Here is a 20,073-nt window from a genome sequence, read left to right on the forward strand (position 1 = left end):
AGCACCTTCTCCTAAGTTAACACACGAGAGAAAAAAAAGAATACATAGGCAACAATGGTAAAACAAGTCCACCTGGTATATACTTAACAAATATAGAGTATGTAGCCAACTTATCAATGCGTTTAGGGGTATAAACAAGTCTAATCAAACCAAATACCCAATTGTTCAATTTGTCTTATTATTTTAATGAACTTGAGATTGTATTCAGACTTGCCTTGTTTATTTTTGAGCTAATCTCAAATGAATTTTTATTGTGTCGAACTTGAGTAGTTTGAACGTTTTACCTATAAATTCAAGTTCTATGCTAATCAAGCCAAGTTCTAGTCAAGCTTAGAAGTTTGCCGAATATGAAATGCTATTCAACCTTGGTTTGAATAGTTCATGAACCAAGCTCAACAACCTTAAGGATGTAATCGAATCGAGCTCTTCGCGAGTAGCTCGGTCAAAAGCTTGACTCGCACTTGGTTTTAATCGAGTGCAAGTCAAGCTCGAGTAGCTCATTAATAATTCAAGCCGAGTTCGAATATTGATTTGTCAAGGTTAGTGGCTCGTTGAGCCTTATCGAGTACAAATTAATTAATTAAAAATTATATATTTAGTTATTACAATTTTACTCTTTTAGGTTTGGGAGTTGTCTAAATTATCAAAATGTTGGCTATAACTTTAAAATATTTATAGGTCATATAGTCATTTCACAAGGAAAAAAATAATTTGAGAGGTAAAAAAAAAAATTGGCTTTTCCTAATTCCTCTTTCCTCCTCAATCGACCCCTAATTTCTTCTAAGTACTACTGAGCTACTCTCCTCCTCCTTGTCTGAACTTCCGAGAGTCTGGATTTTCGATGAGATTAGAAGTTCGATTTTTGCTTGCTACCACTCATCTGTACGAGTGCATCTTACCACACAGTCCATACCGGTACAAATGCATCAATCTGGTGGCCATTGCTATTGTTGTATTTGTTGAGAGGGTTGACTTCATTTCTTTCCATCTGCTATCAGCCATTGCTACATTTTCTCTCTTCAGCTTTAGTTGTCAACTGGAAAAAGGTATTGAGCTAATTATTTGCTATCATTTGCATCCCTTCAAACATTTTCTGAAAATTTCTTCAAACCCTAAGTTCTAAAATTGGGGCTTTTATTTCATTATTTGTAGAGGCTGAAAATGGGGGTTTGAATCATTTAACAGCTCAAGGGAAATGGAAAAAGAACATGAGCCACGTGACACTTCGATAACTAGTTCGGCATCCATCGCAAGACCAGGACTAGTAGGTAAGTCATATTCCTCTATTCCTCTATAGTTATGTAGCTTAATGTATTAGTTATGCCACAAGTTTGATATCCAGCTTTGGGTGTAGTTAGGTGATTCAAGTCTATCATTTCTAAATTTCTATTTGTTTAGTCATTCAATTTTGTTTTAATGTATGCCTTCAGTTGAAAGAATATTTAAATGTCTTGGTGGTAGGAGTTGATCGTGGTTGGATGGCTATATTGGATGGCTACTTTATGGGGGCATTCTTGTTACTGCCTTTGTTTTTGCTCATTTGCTACTTCATCTATGAAGTTATTTTGGAGCTAAGTATTGTCTTGTGTAGACTTGCAAGTTGTAGGTTGCTGTAGTAGTAAATTACTCTTGTTTTGGGCGGTTTATTGCCACTTGCGTTCTTGAAATTGTTTTGGTGCTAGCTTGGTGCTAAGATATTGTCTTGTGTAAGACTTGCAAGTTGTAGGCTGTTGCAGTAGTAAATTAGTCTTGTTTTGGGCTATTATTTTGATGCTAGCTACTTGGCTATTAAATGTTAATGTAATCATTAGTGATCACTAATCAGACAGGCTCAATTTATAACTTCTACTTTCTACAATTGTTGCTTTTTTTTCTTCCTAATTTCCATTTTTGCATAATAGGACATGGACCTTTCTTGTGACTAATTGCAAATGTTCCAACTTGTTTCAATTACTAATAGCCTGTTCTAAATCAAGAAATTGGGCTTGCATCAATCTATTTTATATGAAGAGTTATATTTTGCAATTCTAGAAGTGGACAAGGATCTTAAACTCAAGTCAAGTACTCGAGCTCAATCATACTCACAAGAAAATCGAATATAATCGAGTCGATCTCGAGTTTTTGAACAATTTTTCGAATTTGAGTTCGAATTCCATTTCTACTACTCGCTCGAGCTCGAGCAATACCTCTCTACTATCGGGTCAAGTTTGAGTATAGTGATACTCGCGCTCAACTCAACTTGATTACATCCCTAAACAAGCTCTTACCCAGCTAAACTAGATTTGAATGTTGAATAGTTTGGTTTGTCTTTCAACCCTCCATGTGCTACCACAATTAGCAACTAGCTAAAATGATCAAACTACCCACCAATTAGAGAGCCAAATGATTAGATTACCCATGTAATAAAGGGCACAAAATTACTATTCAATTCTCATCCTCAAACTCTCCTTTTTTAAGTTATTAAGACCAATAAAAGAAGGAAAAGGAGATGAAGATGATCGAATTCTCTTTGTGTTCGCCGCTTGAATCCACACGATGGTACAAATCAAGTACAATACAAAGACAAAAAAAACCTATTAGAAGTGTACTTGATTTGTAAATAGTAAAATAAAGTTCACCTTACAACACTTGGCAGATATGAAATGTGATGCAAACAAAGTTGATCCGGTTTCCCTTTCAATTCCAAGTAGATTGAGTTTTCTTAGTTTCAAGGTAGATCATACCTCAACAAGTTTTAATCACGTCAAGCTCCAATGAGTTTCAAGTTGTTTCAAGTGGAACAAGTGATCGAGCTCAAGAGTTTTAGTTTGATCCGAAATTGTGTTATGCTTAGCTTTTTGTGTCGTTTGTTTCATTTAAGTTTCCAGCAATAATTGTTAGGTCATTATACTTGGTTTTGAGTTATTTTTGAGTCGTTAATAAGGGAAATAAAGGCTAAGATCATATTAACCATAGTTAAGCCAATTTGACTTAATCAGTTTCCTATTCTAGTCGAATTAGATTTTAGGAAAGTAAGTAAATTGTTTCCAAGTTTGAGTAGGTTTCTTGAGTCATGTAAAGGCTATAAATATAGCCTTAGTCCATGCCATTTTTCATACATTAATAAGAGTGAATTTTCCAACAAACACTTGTGTGTCTTTGTAACTCTCTTGTCCAAGAGATCTTACTTGAATACTTGAAAATTATTCTTGAGCGTTCATCAACTTATCAACCAATAATCACACCTTGGTTCACTATCTTGTTAAGTTGTGGGTTGAGATTAAATTTAAAGTTCACAACTTCGCGGGTTAGAAGGGTCAAGAGTTTCCGCAACTCTAACTTGATTCTTCGTCTAGATCCGGGATTGTGTGGGATACCAGTTCATGCCATTCGTGGTGGGTTCGTATCAAAATGTGTGACCGGATTACCCATGTAATAAAGCAAAAAAAATTCACTATTTATTCTCCAAACTTCCTTTTTTTAAGATTTTAAGTTCAAAGAAAGAAGGAAAAAAAGATAAAGATGGCCGAATTCTCTTTACATCCATTGCTTGTAACTCACACGGTGTATATAAATCAAGTATAGTGAAAAAACAAAAAATTCATTGCTGGCATCCTCTCCTGAGTCAGCATGCATGGGCAAAAATGGAATGCAAAGGCTATAATGGCAAAACAAAGTCTACCTGACAAACACTTAACAAATATAGGCTATGTAGCATAACTTATGCACATGCCATCATAATCAGCAACTACCAAAAATGACTAAATGACCCTCAAATTACAAATGAAACAACCATGTTAATACATAATAAAAGAGCCAAAAATCACTATTCATTTTGCAAACTCTCCATTTTTAAGTTGTTAAGATTCACATAATGTTTATGTATTTAACCAATGTAAAGAAAAATTAAAGAACAATCTAGTTGAGTATAATATAGTTCTTAAACAAAAGATGAGTGAGTAATTTGGCATATTGACAAGGGTCAATTAATGTGAATGCGATTAATTGGGGTTTGAATCCCTTCATCTCCTGTATATGTTTGCTACGTCAGCAACCAATCATCAATGGGCTTATTTGTATCTAATTAAGTAATACCATGTTAGTTGTTGTAATATCAGCGCGCCCCTTATCCAGTAATGCAGTGACTTGTGTAAGTGGACCTCAGATAATGTGGCACTTTTGGGTCCCACTTGTATTTGATATGGCTATGGATTTTTTGGTTATTTAACTTAATCTCTACATTTTTGAAATATCTTTATCTTTACAATAACAAAGCATTTGTGGAGTTAACTTTGTGTTAACTCGGTATTAACCTTATCCATTAGCCCTTAGTTAACTTGGTGTTAACTTTATCCATTAACCCTTAATTACCAAGATAACTACCAAATTAACATAACTACCAAAATAACTATCAATTCATTAAAGAAAATTTCATAAAATTTAATTTATTCTTAAATTGCACACACATGAGTGTGCCTTTACCACTAGTACATAAATAGTGTCTAATTCCCTTATTACGACTAGTACATAAATAGTGTCTAATTTGCCATATATTTAACCTACCAACAGGTTGGTGGAATTGATATAAAAACTAGTTTTGTGCCTAAATTGTAAAAATGGAAAATTGAAGAAAATGATGGAATACCAAAAATACAAGCTTTGTTTCTATGAATTTACATAATAACAGTTATTATACTAGTAATATTACGTATTGGTTGTATGTATGTGTTATATAAAAACACTATAGATCTCATATATGCTACATTAGAGTGGAAGAAAGATTAATTTGTACCAAACTTAGTACAAAACACTTCAGAGATTTTTAAGATAACTTGAGATAGCTATGAATTTGCACAAAATTAAAAAAAAAAAAAAGGCAAACCAATGGACTTTAATTTAGGGTATTAAATTAATGAATTTTAGCATGAAGGGACTAATAAGGTTTAGCAAAACTAGAAAGCTAAGGCCAAAATTATAGAGAAGTAACTTTCATGTTGACCACAATGGTATTTTATAATAATGTATTAATCTGGATTTTGGAGAATATGTTTTTTCATCAATTTATGACTATAGAAACAATAAAGAAAATAATTGTGTAGAGATTTAGAGGGCTATATTAGTACTTTAAACGTTAATCGATTTTAAAAGTTCAACCTTTTGCTATGGACCTTTATACAGCAAAAAAAAATCAATATTATGATGAAATATGAGTTTCAAACATAACGAGTAATTTATAGGTTGATTTAACCACAGCATCATATTTTTTCTAAATTTAGAATTTATCACTTAAAGGAATACGTAAGTAAAAATCTTTAATGTAAATATGTATTTAGATTGCCCTCATTTTCATTTTCATACAATGCAAATAAATATATAGTTAAATTACCGTTGTTGTACGGCTAGTTGGGGTGATTTGAGACTTTTCAACATAAGTGTATAATGAGGAAACATCCCCTTGCACATGAAATTTTCATCGTCGCATCACGTGCCTTTCACATGACATTTTGACATTCGCGCAATGTGGGAAGGGTTGAGCCAGAGTCCCAACTGATTTCATCCCCACTCCTTCCTACTTATTTCTTTCTTTTTTGTTTTTCTTTTTCTTCTCCAAAAGAGTTTCAATTTTCCTCTCCTTCCAAACTTCTTTTTGTAGATATGTTCAAATTTTTTTTCTAAAATTTCTTTTTTTTTTAATGCTATTTCTATGGATCGATGCTGCCAAAGAATTCAAATTTTTTTCTAAAATTTCTCTTTTTTTTTCAATGCTATCTCTAAGGATCAAAGTTGACAAGGAATCAACATTATCAAGAAAAACTATTGGTTGATTTTGGTTGCTCTAAAATCTCCTTCCAAACCTCTTTTTGTAGATTTGTTCAAATTTTTTAAAATTTCTCTTTTTTTCGAATGCTATATCTATGGATCGAAATTGTTAAGGAATTCACATTTTTTCTTTTTCTGCAAGCCTAGTTTTCATCAGCTATGAAGACAAAATCAAGCAGCAAAAACAACGATGTCAAATTCTCCCTTTATCAACGTAAATCCACCATCCTAGGGGTGGCAATGGGGCGGGGGACACCTCCCCCAACCCCGCCCCGTTGCATTTTAATTCCCCCCGCCCCCGCCCCGTCCCTCCCGGCTTCCCCCGTCCCGGCCCTGCTTCCCCCGCGAGGGCACCCGTGGGGCTAAAAAAAATTTATTATATAATTTCATTATAATTAAATTTGAGCAAATAATCAAACACTAAAATATCAACACATCACCAAATTATTATTCATTGTAACTTCATAATTGAAACTCATAAAAATAATTAAACAAAGGTTATTTGAATACAATCTAATATGATAAAACAAATATAACTAAAATAATCAAGTTTTCACTTTTGATACAAATACAATCACTAAATTATTATTGTGTTTTTTTTAGAAAAAAGTGTTATTGTATTAAGTGTAGTGAGGAATTTAACATAAATGTATTAATAAATTTAGTATAAATAATTAATAATTTTTATTAATAGACATGTATAATTAGTAGTATAATTGATAATATCATTATATATATAATTATGTACATATATATATTTTTCCAAACGGATGGCGGGGGAGTATACCCCCGTCCCCCGCCCCGTTTCTAAACGGGGGGAAAAAATTCCCCCCCGCCCCAGCCCCAACCCCCGCCCTAACGACCCCTCGTAGGGCGGGTGCCCGCGGGTGCTCACCCCCGTTGCCATCCCTACACCATCCCTTTATTGCTCCCTTACTGATGTGAACCTGATTTTCCAAGGACCGCTCGAGAAGAAATTAAATCGATCAGGTAGTAAAAGGATCTATCTTGATTAGGCTATGGATACAAAAGATGGATTCTAAACCATATCAAGGACAGTTCGAGATTGTTTACAAGGGTAGGAAGGCACCACAATTCAACGCGATCTTGAATTGATAAGCCCAAATTTGAACCAAGGAGACGCGACTCACTTTGTATCAAGGGCATTGACAAAGGAACAAAAAAAAGATGAACTCTCAATTTCCTTTCATAAATCGTCTTCTTTTTCATAATTGAACAAGTGATGCCTTTTATAGGTTTACAAGACTCAACTCTTAACTTAATTAGAACTAAAACTAAACTAAACTAAACCTAATTTGGATAAACAAGAACTAACTCTAATCCGGCTCGAACGTTGGTCCACATGACCGAGCGGCGTATTTCACTAACTAATGATTCACTAAACTAAACACGGACCAAAAAAAAATTAGAAAATATAAGACATAACCAATCGGTGACCCTTAACTTAACTAGGTCTTAAGCCATGGTCCCCATGGTTCTTACTCAAGTCTTGCACTTGTTTTTAACTCTATTCATTAGATCCCAACGAACCATGAGTGGATCTTGAAATAAGGCACGAATAGCTCGTAGGACTTCAATCATTCCCTTCCACTTGAAAAGATTTGTCCTCAAATTGTTGGATCGCTTAAAGTGCAATAACAATGGAATTATGCGAATGAAGACAATCCTAGTAGCATGGTATTTAGACAACCTCTTAATGCTCACAAACTCAAGTTGCACATAAAATTCAACTTTTCTTGGTAGCAACATAATGGATTCGGTAGCTTTATCTTCATATAAACAAGCAATTGATGAAGACATCAAGGGTAAAAATAGACTACTCAAATTCCACGAGCTGATTGAGACTGAAAAAATCGTAGATCGCGACTGGTTTTGGATCCTCATTTGCAACAGGAACGAGATAAAATCAGGTTGCACTCCTTTAATCAAAACTGGAAGTTCACGGACACCTTTACAACCTATAAAAACAAAATAAACTTCAGCTTGACTTGAACCAGAAATTGGATATATAAGCAATGGAACATTATTAACTAAGTGGTAAGAAAGTTTAGAACAAGAATTAAATGTTAAAACTCCCTTGGACACTTCATTTTTCCTCCGAGCAACCAATTCAATTAGTTTAGTCATTGCTAGTTCGTCGCACTCTCCTTCAAAATCTGCATAAGAATGTTATGAACTGAGTCTCATGGATGGTGATGGAGCTAATCATCTGATTAGCTGCAATGATGATCAAATGAAAAGTAGCTGAAAGTTAGTTACAGCTAGCAAGCAAGAAGCTAACAGTTTGCTAGAATAATAATGTTAGTTAATAGAGGGAATTGAGCAGTGTTTATTGCTAAATCTTTAGCCCACTTTCTGTATATAAATAGAGTATTAATTGTATCTGAGGTAGCGATGATTTGAGTTGTAATAACTTCTTTTCTCTGAAATAATAAAATCTTTTCATTTTCCCTCAATTTCTTCTCTAATTCTTTCCTCTTTCTTAGTTCTCACCTCTTCTATTTTCTCCCTAAAATCTCTTTTCTGAACCAGATCATTACAATTGGTAACAGAGCTTCCGATCCTCGGACGGAAGCTTTTAGAACCCTGCAATTGCAAGATCTTTCTTCGTCTCCATTTCTTTCTTCCCTTACCCTCTCTCTGCTCTATCTCTGCTCCTTACTGATTCTTTCTTCTCTCTCTTGTTCAATTCTTCCTCCTAATCCTCCTAATTCTTTCTCTGATTCCTTCTGTAAAATTCTTCAACTGACACCATTAATCCACCAACATTTGGATTGATTTCTAGATTACAGACTTGTCAGATTTTACCAATGGATGATAACATCATCTATCAACTCTTGGAAGATCAAATCCAGAGGGGTGATCTGAATAAGGATGAATTGGAGGGACAAATTGAATTACAAGCTCAAAGATTCCACGATCAGTTGGTTGCAAAAGGAAATAAAGGCTATCACAAATTGGATGTGTCAATGTACAAATGCAGATGTACTTTCAATGTTATACTTTGGGTACTCAGTCATAAACTAGGGTTCACACTAGAAGAGCATCAAAGGATTATTGGGAAAATGGGACAGCCTCTTGCATCCAATCAAGGTAGGGAAATAGTTGAAGAATCTGTAGTAGGCATTGAAGGGGCTTTTGAGAATCAAATTCTTGAAGAAACAGAGGAATCAAATTCCAAGGAGGTCCATCTTTCAACATCTATCCCAATCAAGAAATGGACTGATGCACATTCGGCAACGGTAGAAACAAAAAAGTTTGAAGTCCTCCGTGGTGAAATGGAAGAAAATCTAGAAGGTGACTATGGTTTTGCAATTGAAGAACACCACCTGTTTGGTGAAAGTTCAAAGCTTCATTCTTCAGCCATTTCAATTCAATGGGAATTGGAACATTCAACGTTGAGCAATGAAAGAGAATTAGAATTCAAGATTCAACTTCTTGAAATTGAGATCAATAATTTCAGTTAGATGTTGATTGAGGAAAAAATTGGTATCATTTGTTTCCCACAATTTTCAAGTACTGACTTGGTTATGTCTTCTAAGGGAAATTCTAAATAAGTTAGAAAATATGATGAATCATATCTAGTTTGTCAAGTAATTGATAGTCAGATTTTGGTAAATGATGAAATGTCTATAGAAGAGAATGGTGACTATGGTGGGCTCCAAGCCTCGGAGATGGTTCATGGGAAAATAAATGGGACAAAGTTCTATGATGGCCTAAATAGTAGTTCTGAATTAGATGTTGAGAAGTCCCAACTTGAAGCCAGCTCTGGTGACATTAAGATGTTTGGCAATGAAGCTTTTCATGAGGTCAAAAGAGATCAAACTCAAGGATTGTAGAAAGTGATTCATTTGTTGTTATTGAATCTGTTACGGACTCCACTCCATTATCTGATGTTGTAATTGGAAAATCAAGTTGGTATTGGAATGATAAAAGATTTTGGAGTGAAATTGTGTCTGGATTCAAGGGAAGTACTGTGAGAACTCGTAAATTTTCCCATTTTCTAGGTTTTATTATCTTTCATGGCTTGTTTTCTGCATTTTCGTGATTAGGAAAAAGTCTAGATACTTTTAAGAAGCAGATATAGTTTTTAGATGATTTTTCTAGTATCGAATAGGTTTTGAGAAATTAAGAGCGTATACCGGACGTGGGACCCACTAGTGCGAAAAGTTCGCAAAAATTCGGCCAACTAGGTTAAGTTTTGGATACTACAATTAATTTACCGGGTGTTAAGAGATAAGTAGAGGTTGCAATTTGGATTGGTGTGAGAGGAAACAAAGTGATAGACTTGCATTAAATAAGTGACAAGTGTCACCATTTGGTTGGATGGACTTGTAAGACCACTATTTATTTTCTTACCAATTGACCAAATAAATCAAAAAACTACCAAAAATTCACCATTTTCTCCTTCATCTTGGCCGACCTCCTTAAGCAACAAAAGAAAGAAAACTCTTCAAGTTTTTGGCTTCAATCTTGCTCCAATCTACCACATGAACCATTGAATCTAGTTTTTGCTCCATAAAAACACTTAAGGGAGTGATAGTGAGTTGTGTTGTGGAGTTTCTTGGAAAGCTAAGAGGATTAGTTGCACTCTTTCTTGTCTTGTTAAGGTAAGTTGAGAAGGACCCCTCTCCTTCTTTTAATGATGTTTAATCCATGATTAGTGGTAGTATAAGATACAATTTTATGGTTTATATCTTGATTTTTGGTTGAATTGGTGAACTTTTGTAATTATTGGGGATTTTTCTGTTTTCATATGAATATAATTATGTGGTTATGTATGATGATTGTAAATGGTATTTAAGGAAGCTAGAAGGTGGAAAAAGTGGTAAATTGCAAGCAATTTCTGTTTTGGAAGAAAACTGGAAAATTAGGGTTCTTGGAAATTGCATTCTGCCCGGTTTTGTAGCTCATAGTTAGAGGCTGAATTGACCTTGGGTTAAAACATGAAAGTTGTAGGGAATGATATTTTAGAGGTGCCTGCAAAATTTTAGGACAATCTGAGTAGCGTAGCTTGAGAAAAGATGGAATTACCCTTGCTGCCCTGGTTTTACCCGAATTTGGGAATTGCTTCTGTAATTGGTTATTTTGGTTAGGAATGCTTCCGAATTGGTTGTTGAGGTCTTCTGATGAAATGTAGCCCTGTTTCTTAGCTTTCAGATGGCTTTAGAATTTCTGAATTTGGACTTAGGTAGGCTGATTAATGATGTTTGCACTAGAATGCGTTCTGTGAATCTGTGTTTGCGATTCTGGTGTAGTAGATTGCATTTTTGACCTGGTTACACTCGAAATTGGGTTGAGTGACCTTCTGCAATATTGTAGCCCTATCTCTTCGCTTCGAAACGGTGGGTCTTGGACCTTCATCCGATAATCTTAGTGCCTTTGGTGCCATTACCGCAAAATGACGTTAAAAACTATTTTTTTCAGGGTTAAAGCTAGTTCCATTTCCGGATTTTTCTGGTTTCCTCTATTGCTTGTGTGTGCTTATGGAACCCTATTTTGGTGATATTTGGCTTTGGTTTATGACTCGTTATCGAGTCTCATTGTACTTGTTTGCATGTTTTAGGGCGTGATGGTGGTTCACGACGTTCCTTTGACGGGGTTGCATGAAATATCATTTGCAAGCTTGGTGAGTGTACTACTCACTTGTGTGTTACTATATGGCTTTGATACTTAAACTTGTTGAGTTAAATGTTTATTGTACCATTGATATTGATTGAAGTGAGGGTGTACTTTATCACTCTCACTTATTTCTCATGTTATTGGAATGTTACATGAAATGAAAGTACATGACTTGGTGTCGTTTGGACGAGTATCCAACGACCATGATTGTTATCATTGAGCTCAACCCCATTGGTAGTTGATTGAATCGAGCCGGCGAGGGCTTGGTCGTGACAATTAATGAGCCTTGGGGAAATGTTATATGGAATCTTGTAGTATGAGAGACTCTCAATTCCGGTATACTCGAGTAATATCACAATGCAAGTGTTTGGAGTTCGGGCCCGGTAGGGGGATGTTAGGTGGAAGGAATGGAAGTAAAGTGAAGTCTACGATTGGTTACTTTTAAACATTGACGGAGAGTCAATGAGATCCGATCAAGAATGCAAACGAGGAAAAGGACTCTTGAGAGCCGCCCGTATCCTTTTATCATCATTATTGATGTGTGTCTTTATTTACTTTTGATGAATTGGACTGAAAAGCTTGATGCATCTATGAACTTGGTTGCTTGAGTAGTATTATCTCACTGGGCAATTAGCTCACTCTATTCCTTTTGTTTTCCTTACAGAAAAATAAATACTTTTGGACTGCAATTGATAATTGGTTGCCGAAATGAGTTAGTTGGACATATCTTTTGTATAGCTCATTTATTGAACCCTAAATGTACTTTTGGGACCGTTTCTCTTTTGATTTGGCAAACCAGACATGTATCCACTTTTGAATACTTTTGTATGCCACTTTGGCTTGTAAATGCTAAGTTTCAAGATGTGAATGTTTGCTTGATATTTGGTTGGGTTCTGACGGGTCGGTTACTATTCATGGCCGACTCCGGATTTCATTTTTTTTATTTTTTTTTATTTTGACATTTTGACTTGTTTACGCGCGTTTGTAAGTTCCGGAACGCAATAGATTGCTCTATACTGCACCGTTAGTCCTGGCGAGAGTTGGGCAGGCAGTCCGCTAACCCCTTTGGTTCGCCTTAGGGGAAGGTGGGGCTGTCACAAGTACTCTAGTAGAAAGTTTCATTCTTGAATTTGTTGATCCCAATAGAAACCAAATCAAGATCAAATCATTGGATTTTGTTTATACTAATTCTAGGGGAATCAATCTTAGGAAAGTAATGGGAATATCATCATGTGAGCGGGAACTTTCTAATTTGCATAAACGGGGACAAGATATTCTTATTGAAGTTTATGGGCTGCCAAAGATTTTGATAGTTGCAAGAACTTGGCCTATAGTAGGAAGTTCAATCCAGGGTTACAAACTTTTGGAACAGAGTTTTCCGTGCAATCCAGGAGGCCAGGATTATCTACTACACTGCAACTTCCCAAATTGACCACAAGCCTTTAAAAAACAAATGCAAACTGCTCCCCATATTCTTTAGCCAAGCCATTTAGTATCATTACTGATATCAATCCTTGAGGACAAGGATTCTTATAAGGGGGAACTATTGTTATGAACTGAGTCTCATGAATGGTGATTGAGCTAATCATCTGATTAGCTACAATGATGATCAAATAAAAAGTAGCTGAAAGTTAGTTACTGCCAGCAAGCAAGAAGTTAACAATTTGCTAGAATAATAATGTTAGTTAATAGAGGGAATTGAGTAGTGCTTGTTGCTAAATTTCAGCCCACTTTCTGTATATAAATAGAGTATTGATTGTATCTGAGGTAGAAATGATTTGAGTTGTAATAACTTTTCCTCTCTGAAATAATAAAATCTTTCCATTCCCCCTCAACTTCTTCTCTGATTCTTTCCTCTTTCTCAGTTCTCACCTCTTCTACTTTCTCCCTAAAATCTCTTTTCTGAACCAGATCATTCCAAAGAAATACAAGAGTCAGGACTGAAATTATGCTCAAAATATGATGAAAACGATGAATGACCCAAAGTTAATGAACCAGAATCAAAATCTGGAATTTTTCCTTCAAGATGAGCTCTAATTAACTCTCTATTGGTGCCAAACAGTTTTGAATTGGAATTGTTCCACGAATCGATATCGAATATATTTAACTCCTAGAAGACAAATTTCATGGAAATCAGTGATTTGCACAAGTGATCTTGGAATGGAACATTGCATGACTAACTCCATTTGACTTTACTTATTTTGCACAAAAGAAGAAATACTAAATAAAGTAAATGTAAGTTTGTTAGGAAAACAATAAGCTCTCACATTCTCAGTCAAAATTAGCTCAGTTGATTTTGCACTCATCTCATCAGAATTTTTCATCTCTTTTCCTAACTCAATGCCCTCAATTTTTACCTCATGTTCAAGTTCTACAACATTACTCACACTCTCATGTATTACAATAATTTTCTCACATACTTTCCCAACTAGTTCATGACCAAAATCTAATTTAGATGCGACTTCAAGATTTTCAATCGCATGTTCATTGCTCGACTTCAACTCATTGTCAACCTCCTCAACAAATAGTTTAATAGAATGAGATACTCCTTTGTTAGGAATAGACTCAGTTACCTCCTCCTTAGAAGACTCACTTTGATGGCATATATTTGACTCCATTTGATTTTGGCATAAAAGATGTTGATGTGTCTCCCAAAATGACTCCTCATGCAATGGTTCAACTCTAGGTTTAGGCCTAAGAGATGCTGAATGAACCTTCTTATCACTTCTTGAATAAGTTGACTTTGAAGATGTAGATTGTATGAAACTAAATCATGTAGAACCCCTCCCCCTGACATCCTTGTTCACTATGTGGTCAAGGCGTCTATGAAAAGGCTTAAAAGCTTCATGCAAAATTTGCTTAAGTTCACCCATCATATCTTCCATGTTAAGATGAAAATCAACTTGTTGGCAACTCCTTACACCTTGGTTTGACATTGTGAGGTAACCTGCAACAATGGTTAGTGGAGTAAAAGAAATCCATCACGCATTCCCTTTGTATTTACACTCAATACCAGTGTTTTCACTCAACATACTCTAAAGATCTCACCACTCTTTCAAGTCCTTGTTCACAATCCTTGAGACAATATGAATTGCTCACAATTGATCAAGATGGCTCAATAATTCAATCAACACAGTGGCAGTGGTTATGAGTTCAAGACAATAGATTGGATTGACTCAATGAGACTTGACTTAAAAAATTTGGAAATTTCATAACACTCGATAAACGGGAGTTTTCCATCATGTATTTGTGGCTGGAACTACTGGAATTTATGAGCTAAAGCTACTGGAGTAAAAAATGAAAATAATGACATAAGAAAGCTAGGAAATCAACTCAAACAAGGCTGGAAATTTTTTACTCTTCGAAGGAAAACCTTGAATTTGACACTTTGAAGAGAAATCTGGAATTTTTGGTGTCAAACTTAGGATCTAAACCACTATAACTTGGACGTGGTTTCTGGACTTTCAAGGATGGATTTTACAGATAAAACTACTAGAAAAAGAACCTGGCTATTGACACAAATTCTGGTGTGAACCAACACAAGAATAAGTTGGCTTGAAGTTACTCGGTTCTAGTTCTTGATGTGCACAACCTAGAAAATTTTGTTGGACTAATTTATCTTGGAGAATATAGATTTAACACCCTCTTCCCACTGGTGCAAGGATTTCAAAGCTGGCTTCAATGAATTTTCTAAGAAGTAATTGGTTTAAAGGCTGTCGGGCTCACTAGGACAAATTCAAATGGGATTTGGATTCTTTGATGCAGCTGTTTTGTTGTTTTATTGTTTCAACCAATTCAAGAACTCCTCAACACGAATGAAGCTCAAGTTCTGGAAGCTTTAGGAATCAAATTCGTGGCTATGATGATTTTTTTCTTTTATACACAACATCCAAGAACTTCGAGAAATAAGGAACTTGCTGCTGGAATTTTCTTTGCAGCTTTGAATGTTCAAGACTTCAGTTCCCAAAAACCCAGAAAACTTCAAGATTCTGATCAAGAACATATGTAGATATTTCCAAAATCAAGAAACAACAAAAATTTGATGAATTAGCCCCCCAAACAGCTCACAATCCCTTGGTTTAAACAAGGCAGTTTTAGAGTGGGACAACGTTTCAAAATTCGAGTCTACAACTTCAAGAATCTCAAGAATGTGTTTCAAACAATCAAGAACTTCAAGAATTGTTGAAGTTTTGACTCAAGTTCCAAGAAATTTTTGCAAGATCAGTCCACTTTTATCACAATTCTAGAATCACTGACAAAACAATCAAGAACCCTAGGACACAACTTTGGATTCCTTAAGAAGACACAACTTGTAACTTGTTTCCAAGAACTAATGACTGGTACGTTGTTTCCTTGACTCAAACTCCCATGAAATCATGAAACAACATTCACACAAGGTGCTGGAAACAAGAAACAAAGATAATCAACAAAACTAAAACAGACAGAAACAAAAAACATGAAACCCTAATCTTGATACGCGACTAAAAGAAACCTAACGGCTGGAATCTTTTTTTGTCAATTTTTTTTTCTGGAATGATTGCCATGAAATAAGATACAAATCAACATGAAATTTCTAGACAAAAACCAACAAGAAACAATGACTAAAACTTTGGATGGATTGCACAAGAAACAAACTTGATGAACAACAAGAAACCAGACACGACGAATATGAACCCTAGCGGTTCTTAGAGACAGCAATGGATTATTGTTTTTTTTTTTTTGAATTGGGTAAGGTTTGCTAGAAGAACAAAAAGTAAAAAATAAGAAAAGAAAAAGGATATTAACCTAGATCAAGAGTTGAAACTCTGATAGCAACTGACGTGAACTCGATTCTCCAAGGACCGCTCGAGAAGAAATCGAATCTATCAGACAGCGAAATGATCTATCTTGATCAGGCTATGGATACAAAAGATGGATTTTAAACCAATCAAAGATAGTTCAAGATTGTTTATAAGGGTAGGAAGGCACCACAATTCAACGCGATCTTGAATTGATAAGCCAAAACTTGAACAAAAGAGACACGACTCACTTTGTATTAAGAGAGTTCACAAAGGAACAATAAAGAAATGAACTCTTAATTTACTTTCACAAATCGTCTTCTTTTTCATGATGCCTTTTATAGGCTTACAAGACTCAACTCCTAACTTAATTAGAATTAAGACTTAACTAGACTAAACCTAATTCAGCTAAGCAAAAACTAACTCTAATTTGGCTCCAACATTGGTCCACATGACCTAGTCGTGTGGTTCACTAACTAATTACTCACTAACCACGGACCACAAAAAAATTAAAAAAAATAAAACATAACCAATCCATGACCCTTAACTAGGTCTTAAGCCATGGTCCCATCGTCCTTACTTAAGTCTTGCACTTGTTTTTAACTCTATTCATTGGATCCCAACAAACCATGAGTGGATTTTGAAATAAGGCACGAGCAGCTCTTAGGACTTGTATCATTGGCTCTCTCTTTAGCTAGTTGATTTAGTTCTTGAAATTTTGGATGTGAATTCCTTTAGCCATTTGTTGCGTGCCAGATGTTCGATGAAATGCTTATGTGAAGTTGAATTATATTTACATAATATTTTTGGTGCTGCTGCCTACCCTTTAACTTGCTTAGAGAGAGGTGAAAAAAACTATAGTTATTGAATATTAAATCCATAATCTACTTATCACGGTAGTGAATGCAATAACACGTATTGTGAACTAATGAAATAGTAAGGAGTGCTATATAACTTCACAACCTTTTAAGTTTTGGAGGGCCAAAAAGTTTTGAAGTCATGAAGATTCTTTTTGTATTTTGGGTTTCTATTTTGGTAGTAGTTTGGGTTTTCTGTTTTGGATTGAAACTATTAAGGAATTGACATTTCAAGAAAAATTATTGGTTGATTTTGCCTGCTTTAAAATTTTTTTTATTTATTCTTTTGCAATGGACTTACACTCATTTTGACTAGCGACACCAACCACAAAAAAAAGAACATGAAAGCATTTCAGAGGGAAAGGGAAAAGAAGTCAAACTCACCCGGCATAGATGTGAATGAGACAGTGAGGTAACTTACTCCAAATTTAGTCATAGTGTCTTGGTTATTTCTTATTTTGAGCATTATCCTACCATTGTTGGGTTTTTTTTTTGGGTTCCTTGTTTTGGTATCCATGCTGTAGACACCAAAATTTTGCTATTTTTCTTCATTTTATTCCTATTTTTTTTTTAGTTTTTAGTTCATTTTACTTAAATTTTATTTATTTTGTTTCATTTTCTTGAGAAAATCATTTTTACTTATTTTTAGAAAATTAGAAAAAACAAGAAAAGAAAAGAAATAACAAAATCAGTTTTCTAAAAAAAAAAAAGAAACTGTTCCACGCGCGTGTGCAATCAATACAGAAACGGAAATTGCAAAGACCATTTTTGGCCTTCAATTCCACTCGGTTTTGTTTTTTCCTTTTCCCCAACCGTTTGCCAACTCATCCCCTTTATCTTTATCAAGATTTTTCTAGAAGAAATGCCATCTAATGGCTCAAAATTTTGAGAAAATACCATCCTTCATCCTCACCTTTGAGGTAAGGATTTTGGGATTTTTGTTGCCTATAAAAAGGCTCATAAACGCGGCCAAGACAGTGGGGTAGAGAAGAGGGGTGGCGGAGAGATCAAAAGGAGAGAAAAACAGCAAAGAAAGAGAGAAAACGAGAGAAAAGAGGAAGAAAAAGTGCAGGAAAAATCTTTTAGAAAAACTGAGCCAGGGTTGGTGATTCAGTCACTTTCCCTGCTTCATTTCGATCCCCCTAGAGCTTCTCGTGGGAAGATTTCTTTTTCTGGGAAATCTAAGTTGATCGAGGAGAAGATTTTGTGTTGGAATTTTTTAGAAAAAACCTCTGCAACATCTCCAAATCCGGGCTTGAACCTGTTACCTTTATCATTCTTAAAGTTTCTGCAACAAAGTTCCTGGCTTCCAGATTTGAGCTTTGAATTCCACTTTTCTCAATTTCTCTGTCTGTAAACATCGAAGGTAACTCTTAATCTTTCCTTTGCTTGCTGCAATCCACAAAGGAAAAATCTTTAACTCATCAAAAGAGAACATTTTCTCAGATTATGCTTTCATGGGTTTATAGTACGGGTTCTATGTTTTTGTTGGGTCTGATACATCTAGTTTGAATAGAAGATGACAAAATTTTGGAAGTAAATGTGGATGTGTAAGCTCTGTGGTTCGCAATCAAAGTTACATTTCGGGTTTTGTTTGGAACCCATGGATAAAAGCCGGTTGCTTTTCTTTCTACTTGTGAATCTAAAGGAAGAGGGGATTTTGAGCCTTTAATTTCATGTTTTTCTGTTATTTTCTTGTTGGATTGGGATTCTTGTTGGGTTTTAGCTGATAAATTCAGAGATTCTGTTTGAGTTTTGCATGAATACTTGTGTTGAATAAGCTGCTAAGAAAACTCCAGCAAGAAAGCTTCCGAATTTGCAGAAAGGAGAAAGCTTCTTCGTACAAGGCTGCATGAAAACTTTTGAAATTTTCGTTTTGGCCCCTTAACTTTTAGTTAATTCTAATATGGCCCAAAAATTGGAAAAATCAATCAATTTTACCCTTTTAAAATTCAATTTTTTTCTTATATTTTGAGCATGTTTTTTGATAGATTAGTTCTGGATTTTAGGACATAATTATGGTTAAGTAATTTTTAGTTGATATCTTTTATCATGTTAGGTCTTAATAAAAACAGGTTGGTTTGGGTAGAAGGTTATTTTGTTTGGGTTTAGGGTAATGGGTTGTTGGTTTATTTTTTCTGGATTTTTGGCTTGGACTTGAGAATGAAAGCCCATGCAATGTTATTGAGCTGATTTGGTAAAAGGAGTAGGCTTAGCCTATTCTTTTTTCTTAGGGCTTTCTGTCGGGCCAAGTGGCCTTTAGCCCAAAGAAATGCTGAAAATGGTCCAATGGCCTTCTGCTCAAGTAATCTGGTAACGAAATTTCAAATTAGTCCCTATACCTTTCTGTAATTATATTATGGCCCTAAAAACTTTAGATTTATTTCTATTAGGTCCCTATTTTTAATTTCAATTTGGTCTTTAAACTTTATTTTTCTTTCATTTTAAACCATAAATTTTGTAATAATTGTAATTTGACCTCCAAAACTTTCTTAATTTTTGCAATTAAGTCCCTAATAGTTTTGATTTCTTAAATATAAGTTACCTTTCTTCTTTAATTGTTAATTCTACTTCATTTAAGTGCTTTAATTGGTAGATTTCATGGTTATTTCCATTTATTTATAATTAAATTGGTGCCTAAATTATTTTGTTGATTTTGGAGCATAATTATGGCAAATTTCATCCCACTTAACCACAACTTCGAGAGAGGTAATCTCTTTTATTATTTTAAATTCTTTTATGTGCTCCAATGTGTTTTATGTGCAATTGCATGTTTTGAATTTTTTTTCTTTTATTCGTTATTATTCATTTTTATTCATTATAAGTTTCATTTGTTTTATTTAATTTTGATAATTATTTGTGAGGCATTTAAATGCCAAATTATAATAGATAGGAGTTCAAGACATATATTTAGTTAGGCTATGTAATAGATAGGTTTTAATTTTGCCAAAATGTAATTAGTTAGATAAATGTAATAGTTAGGTTATTATTATTCT

The sequence above is a fragment of the Coffea arabica genome, chromosome 5e (assembly GCF_036785885.1).
Source record: "Coffea arabica cultivar ET-39 chromosome 5e, Coffea Arabica ET-39 HiFi, whole genome shotgun sequence".
NCBI lineage: Eukaryota > Viridiplantae > Streptophyta > Magnoliopsida > Gentianales > Rubiaceae > Coffea > Coffea arabica.